We start from the raw sequence: 7,957 nt of genomic DNA on the forward strand, positions 1-7,957 counted from the left end.
TTAGATTGAGAGAATTTTGGTGCAAAAAGAATGAAAAAAATCTTAAAGCAAAATGGGGTTTCCCTCCCTAAATTGGCATGTGGCCATTTCCAGAGGTTTGGCCTTTGAGTTTGCATAGTGGGGGTGCGAACTCCCACTATGTAGTAGTCCTCAGATGTCTGCCCATCAGCAGCTCTGCTGAACTTTTATTTGCAGTGGGGCACAGAGTGGAATGCTGTCCCAAGAGATAGGCTGCCACCTTGTCCAGCCATCCCTCTTGGTCCATCCACCACCTTGGTTGAGCAAACAGCCCATTCAGCCCGGCCATTGCAAGCAGGATGGTATAGGACAGTAAGGGCATGGTGGATCCCTAGGCCAGCTAGGAACCCCTGGAACCCTGCAGCCGTAAACTGGGGTCCATTATTTGACCCAGTCAACCCATGAGTTTGAATAGTCACCACAGACCCCAGATAGTGGTCTTGGTAGTGGTGGACTGCATAAGAAGAAATTCTACACACTTAGAATAAGCGTCCACCACCACCAGGAAGCTTTGGCTATGGAAAGGTTCTGCGAAATCCACATGCAGCCTGGACCAGGGACCTCTAGGCAGTTTCTGACTGGTGCAGCAGGGGCAGGCAGGTCGAGATTCCTGGCAGGGGAGGCAGCTAGCTACCCATGTCGTGATAGCCTCATCCATCTTGGGCTACCAAACATAGTTTCGGCTGAGGGCCTTCATGCGAGCTATGCCTCGGTGGCCCAAATGGAGGCGGTCAAGCACCTGGGCTCACAGGCTGGGAGGAATCACCACCCTATCCCCCCAGAGGAGGTACCTGCCCTGGAGCAAGAGTTCCAGTTGCCACAGCTTGTAAGGGCAGAACTTGTCTGAGACCTTTCCTAAGGGCCACCCCCTGTATACCCAGTTAATGACTTGGGAGAGGAGGGTCAGCCTTGGAATGATGGGTGACATCCATAGCAGATGTTGGTAGGTCAAGGTCTTCAACTGACAAGACCTTGAGGCCTGGGGGTGGGTCAGGGCCATCTGAAGGGAGGGGGCAGCAGCTGAGGGCATCACCATGCCACAGCTGCTTTCCAGGCTATATTGCAAGGAGTACTGGTAAACCACCATAAATTCAGTTCACTGAGACATGTACGGTGACAAGATGGGAGGGGTGGGGCAATCACTGGCAGAAGCCCAAGGAGAGGATTGTGGTTGGTAAACAAGGTGAAGTGGCAGCTGTCCAGATATTCATGGAACCTTTTGATCACAGATACTGCTGCCAGAGCTTCTTGTTGATCTGGCTGTAGTTTCTCTCCATTGCAGTGGTGGTGGGAGACTAGCATATGCCAGCTCGTATGAAAGCCGCAAGCTGGCATACGCCACGTGGATCAAAGGGGGTGGGCGTTGGTGGGAACCTAACATATGCCAGCTGGCGACTTCCATGAGGGAAGGCCTTCAGAACTTCCCTTGCAAAAGCTGTGAGCTGGCATATGTCACGTGGCCGAAAGGGGGTGGGTGGCAGCAGCGGCAGAAGGCTATCATACGCCTGCTCATGGCTGAAAGTGGGTGGGCGGTGGTGGCTCCGGGAGGCTAGCATATGCCAACTCATGGCTTTCACGAGGGAAGGCCTTCAAAAGGAGGTGAGTGGCGGTGGCGGCAGGAGGCTAGAGTATGCCATCTTGCGGATGGAAGGGGGTGGCAGTGACGGTGACGCGACATGTCCGAAAGGGGGTTTCCTGTTTTCCCCCCCATTCCCCAGCCTCGCCTGGCTGGCTAAGCCTGCAATGTGGCGGGCCTAGCTGACCCGGTTGCCCTTTGTCCCTTCAGTCCAGCTTACCTGCTGTCTTGTCGCCTGCCTGCTCCCTGCTGCATCTAACGCTTCGGAGAGCTGCTGATTCTGCCTCCTGGTAAGTGACCCATTATTTTTTATGCTTTTAATGTTTTTTTAAAGAATATTTTATTTTTTGTGTATAGAATTTTTAAAAATCATTTTATTTAAAAGTGTTTAGTATAGAATTTTTAAAAAATGGTTTATTTTAGTTTAATGTTGATAGAATCTTTTTTTTTAATTGTCTTAGACTATTTTAAAAAAGATTCTATCACCAATAAATTAAAATAAACCATTTTTAAAAATTCTATACTTGATAGTTTTAAATGTATTGTGTATATAATTTTTTTAATCATTTTATTTCAAAGTATTGAGTACAGAGTTTTTTAAAATGGTTTATTTTAATTTATTGTATGTAGAATATGTTTAACTTGTTTTCTTTTAAATTATTGGGTATGGAATACTTTAAAATGGTTTTATTTTAAATTATTGTGTATAGAATATTTTTAAGTGGTTTTTAAGGATTTTTTTATTATTTATAGAAAATATTTTTAGGGAATTTTTATTTATTTACTGTTTATAGAGTATGTTTATTACAAGAAATGTTATTCCTTTTTGCAAATGTTTTATTTGTGATGCAATATGTTGCTTTTAAGTGTGCAAGTTGGTGCATGGTTTTTGTGTCTCAAAGTGGCTGCTTTTCTACAGCCCGGGCAGGTTGGTGCAAGGCAGCTTTGGCAGATTTTGTGTGTTTCTGTGTGATAACTCGTTGTTTAGGTAATTGTGAGATGATTGCTGGTTCTGTGAGCTTCTTGGCACTGTCCTTTATAATTTCCCACAATGCCTTGATGGTTTTTATTCCAGTGGCTTTGTCTTTCCTGTCCTTAGGGTTAGGGGGGAAAGACTGGTTTCGTCTGCAGTCTTTTGGGGAGAAATTGTTATTTTTTGGTGTTTTCCTGGCACTGTCATAGTTTGTGCATGTGGGTGTGTAATGTCCCACATTTATCTACACATTAATAATGATCAAGTACTAATAATATTTCCTTATACATTTTAGTGACCTTTCCTTACATAATTGGTGTTTTCTTTCATACTTTTAGATTTCTATTTTCTGTTTCTGTTAGTTAGCAATTGATAAAACAAATCTCATGTGAAAAAGTATTCGAAGCCTTCTTGATTTTAATTGTCAATTTAGTCACTCCTGCACATACTAATATTTATTCATTTTCATATCTTTGTTTTTCCACTGTTGTGCAAACACAATTCCAGTAGCTGTTAACATGTGTAAAATTAAATATGTATTGTATTCCCTTTGGAATGCCCAACCAAGTATTACTGGTTTTAAATCCATATCTTGCTTTACCATTGCTTCTTACCATGACACCACTAACTCTTGAATAGCTACTTGGTCTGTCCTAAGTACTGAACCTAATTCATACATTCCTGTTTTTTGAACTGAGAAATAAATTTCAGAAAAAGAAATCTGTATTGCTCTGTGAATCTACCTATGACATTCATTCTTGATCTAACTTCTTAGATGAAAAACTATATCTTTCCTGTTTGTTGGTGGGACATCCTTCCTGAAAAGACTGTACATTGTTGGGTGAAAACAGAGGTCCCTTCTGTTACCTGTTGTAGTCCTCAGTTTACAACCACAATCGAGTCCAATATTGTTTTATTTCTTCTACAGTTAGTATTATTTAACAGGATGAAGAGGCAACAGAGTATGACCATTAGGACAGTTATCTTTCCTTTGTAAGTAGCTGTTTTATTGCTTTGTGTGCTTGTTTCATCCTTAATATAGCAGTGCAAGCAATTAAAATCTTCCTTTCTGTATCTCTTTGTGCAGGCCATTCATTGGAGCAAGGTGGTTAGTGGGTGACTTCAGCAGACAAAAGGACAGTCATCTTCCTTTTCTATTATTTTGTGTGCTGGTTTCATCCTAATGCAGTGCATGAAATGAAAGAGTTCATTTCTGTGTCTCTTCTTTGTGCAGGCCATTCATTTGAGTCAGTGATATTGAAGACTGGCAAGGACAGTCATCTTCCTTCTGTAAGTAGCTATTTTATTGTTTTGTGTACTTATTTTAATCCTTTTTAAGTAGTAAGTACACAAAATAAAACATTTCCTTTTTTATATCTTCTTTTTGTAGATCATTCATTGGGGTAAAGAATTCATTGACATCGTCTTGGCCACTCCCACGCAGTCACATGACTGTTAAGCCATTCCCATCTGATCACATGACTGTCAAGCCACTCCCACCCAGTCACATGGCCAGCAAGCCACTCCCACCTGGCCACATGGCTGGCAAGCCACTCCTACAACGCAGGCCACATCTACAGAAGAGGTTCCCAAAAATTTTGAAACCCACCACTGCCCCCAATCCATATGGAAAGGTGTCACATGTTAACGTCAGTGGCAGCCGGTCACTATATTATACTAGGACAGCCGCTAGTATGGATTTGACAGCTGTGAGCACATGTACTTCATTCATGCCCCAGTGCCAAGGAGCTGCTCTATCAAGCAATCAATGGAGCGGCTTGACTAGTGATGCCTTGTGGGGAATAAAAGTGGTGTAAAAATTTGAAAGGCCAAGGAACGCCTGCAATTCTGCCTTGCAAGTGGAGGTGGGGACATTCTACACAGCCTTGAGTTTTTCATGAGTGGGGTGGAGACCTTGGGTGTCAATGAGGAAGCCCAAGAATTCCACCTGGGACATTCCTAGGACTGGACTGGACTACTGCAACGTGCTCTACATGGGGCAGCCCTTGAAGAGCATTCGGCGACTTCAGCTTGTCCAGAATGCAGCCGCGCGAGCGATCGTGGGTGCACCTCGGTTCACCCACGTAACACCTATCCTCCGCGAGCTGCACTGGCTGCCTATTGGTCTCCGGATACGCTTCAAGGCGCTAGTCGTCACTTATAAAGCCCTTCATGGTATTGGACCTGGGTACTTGAGAGACCGCCTGCTGCCAATTACCTCCACCAGACCGATTAGATCCCACAGACTAGGCCTCCTCCAAATTCCATCCGCTGGCCAGTGTCGACTGGCGACTACCCGGAGGAGAGCCTTCTCTGTGGCTGCTCCGACCCTCTGGAACGAACTCCCCGTGGAGATTCGCACCCTCACCACCCTCCAGGCCTTCCGCAAAGCCCTTAAAACCTGGCTGTTCCGACAGGCCTGGGGCTAAAGAACCGTGCCCCTATCTCGAATGGTATGATTGTTGCACTTTTAAATTATGTATTGTTTTGTGTTGTTTGTCAAATTGTTTGTATCCCCCCTTCCCTTGTTTTGAGTTGTGAGCCGCCCTGAGTCCCCCTCGGGGGAAAAGGGCGGCATACAAATGAAATAAACAGTTAAACAATTAAACAGCATTTGCTGCACTTCAATTTCAATCTTGCATGCCTAAAGCAGGATAGGATGTTCCTTAAAATTTCAATGAGTTCTGATCGACTGCCAGCAGCAATCAGAACATCATTGAAATAAGGAACGACTCCGTGAAGGTGTTGGAGCAAGTGCTCCATGAGGCTCTGAAAAAGGCCTGGAGCCACGGAAATGCTGAATTGCAAATGGCAGCAGTGGAAAACTTCCCGGTGGGTGACAATGGTCTGGGTGGCTTTGGCCTCATCATCCACCGGGAGCTGCTGGTAGGCCTGGACCATATCCAGTTTTGTCAATAAGCTGTCCTGCCCCAAAGAGTGAAGCAAGTGCTGCACAACCAGAACTGGATATGGGTTTGCCTGGAGACCTTGTTTACGTTCAACTTATAGTTGGCACAAATCCTTTCAGCCTTATGGGGACCACAATTGGAGTGGTTGACGGGCTCCAGGACTCCTTAAGCCTAATGGAGGCTACCTGGAGGTCGAGGTTGAGACTGATGGGAGAGCTCTTGTATTTACTAAGGACCCATCGAAGACATTGGCAAACTCCCTGATGATATCTTTGCTGGCAAGTTGGCTCGGCGAATGTGCCACAGGTGGCCCTTCTTCTGGCAGTGGCAATAGACAAATTTTTTAAAAGGCCAATCTGCGTGGGAATGATTTCCCCTGCAGCTGAGGCAGCTGCTCTGAGAGGGTGTTGGTTGACCAGTTGGTCGCTTACTTGACAGTGACCACAGGAGATCCACCTGGACTTCTTCCACAGGGAATGGCTCCTCTAGCAGGGTGATTTCATCAATGAGGCAAGTTTTAGGTGAAGAATTGTAGCACTGCTGGCACTTTTGGAGCTCAGCTGTGGACTGTTCGGACATTTCACCTACCCTGGCCTTGTCCATGGCTGCTTGCAATGTCACTTCCAAGCATGCCAGAAGGCACCACTTCAAATGTCCCTCACTCTGCAGATGAATTGATCCATCAGGGAGTCATCTAAATCTGGGAATTCACACTGAATGGCCGCAGTCCAGAGCGACGCGAGGAATTGACTTACCGATTCCCCTTCCTTCTGCACACATTGCCTAAAAATGTAGCGATGGGCAATGTGTGAGTGAGTGGGTGCATAGTGGTTTTTAAGTTTGGTTAAGTAAGGTGCCCCAACCAAGTGAATGGGGCTGGCGCTGGGGCTGACAGGGCTCGTGCGGTCACAAACATTTCTGGACTGCAGGAGCTGAGGAAAACTCCGGTCTTCCTATCTGCAGGCAGCTCATGGAAGTTGTTTGCTATGAGGAAGCACTCAAAGCACTCAAGGAACCCGTTCCAGGATTCTGCAGTTGACCCAAAAGGGGTGAATTGAGGAAAAGCAGCCCTCTCTTACAGCTGAGAAAAGCTGAGAAGAGTGGTGAACGAAAAAAAATCCTTTACTTCTAATGTTGTCAGCACTTCAGGATTCCACTTTCATCACCAGTATTGAAGATTAGATTGAACATAAGCATCAGAGTCACTGAGGTACTTTAACAGGCTTTATTTAACAGAGAATACAAGCTCAGAACAAGAACAGCAATTTCAGCACTTTGCCCTGCTATTTATACAGAAGCTGTCAAGCAGGGCAGCCAAGAGAATCCCGCTTTCAGCCCAGTGCATCTAAACAAATAGGTGTGAGCCTTTGGTTGCCAGGCTGTCAGTGTAAGTCAAAGACTTATGGCTGGTCATAAGTCGAGGACCTAAGACTCATCATAAATCGAGGACTTGTGACTGGTTGTAAGGCGAGGATATAAGACCAGTCAAAAGTCAAGGACTTCACACTTTCAAGCAGCAGACGGTAGTAGAGACTGGGAGAGGGGGAGGCCACATAGGCCACAGGGAAGCCAAGAGACAGTAGGATGGATTGGGCAGTTGGACCCGGGAAGCTCATCTTCACATCTATCAGCTTGTCTGTGGCTTTTGCAGAGCATTAGGATCACCTGCCTTACCCCTACACATCTCCCTCTGTCTGCTGCTGGTGCCACTTCCTGAAGAAGAGCCTCCTGTGGCTGCCTACCTGCTCTGACTCTTAGCTTTCCCACAGCCCACACAGCTCATCTGAATCCCGTGCCTTCCCCTGCCTTTTCCTCCTGCTGCTGCTTGGACAAGTAATCAACTCACCTGTGCTGTGCCATCAGGCTCTACACCCTTGCCATCTGTGGTGATGGCCATGCCCCCTCCCCCAGGCTGTTGATGATTTTCACTAGGGCTTATTTTTGGGATAGGACATTATTAGGTGCGTGTTTAAAAATCAGGCTATGGTTTGTTTTTGGGATAGGTCTTATTTTTGGGGAAACATAGTTCTTGCTTTAAGGTCATGTTTGTATAACAATATTTAAAAATATTTGCATTTGACCTCATGGTAATAGGCAATTCCCTTTTAAGTGAAAGAGAACTTTTCCTAGGATTTCATTGTAGCTGTTGAGGTAACTACAAGGGAAAAATTTCACCTTGTTGCCAAGAAGTGCAGATATATGTCTTTATATATTCTGGGAAAAAATTGCTAAAGTTTTTGGCTGACTGAAGTACACTATATGAATTTTCCCGCATAAAACTTTCACTTTGAGATTTTATCTCAAAATCTTTTCCTTTATTATATAATGGTTCATTCCATCCCTACTATTCCATTAATAATTTGAAGGTTGCAATTTTCTCTTCTCATAATTATGAAAAAGACTATAATTACTTTGCTATTCCTCAGTCTCTACAATTACTACCCTTTGAAGCATGAGGACTAAGTTATGTAGACATTTAAA

Source organism: Thamnophis elegans, chromosome Z (assembly GCF_009769535.1).
Source record: "Thamnophis elegans isolate rThaEle1 chromosome Z, rThaEle1.pri, whole genome shotgun sequence".
In the NCBI taxonomy this organism is placed as follows: Eukaryota; Metazoa; Chordata; class Lepidosauria; order Squamata; family Colubridae; genus Thamnophis; species Thamnophis elegans.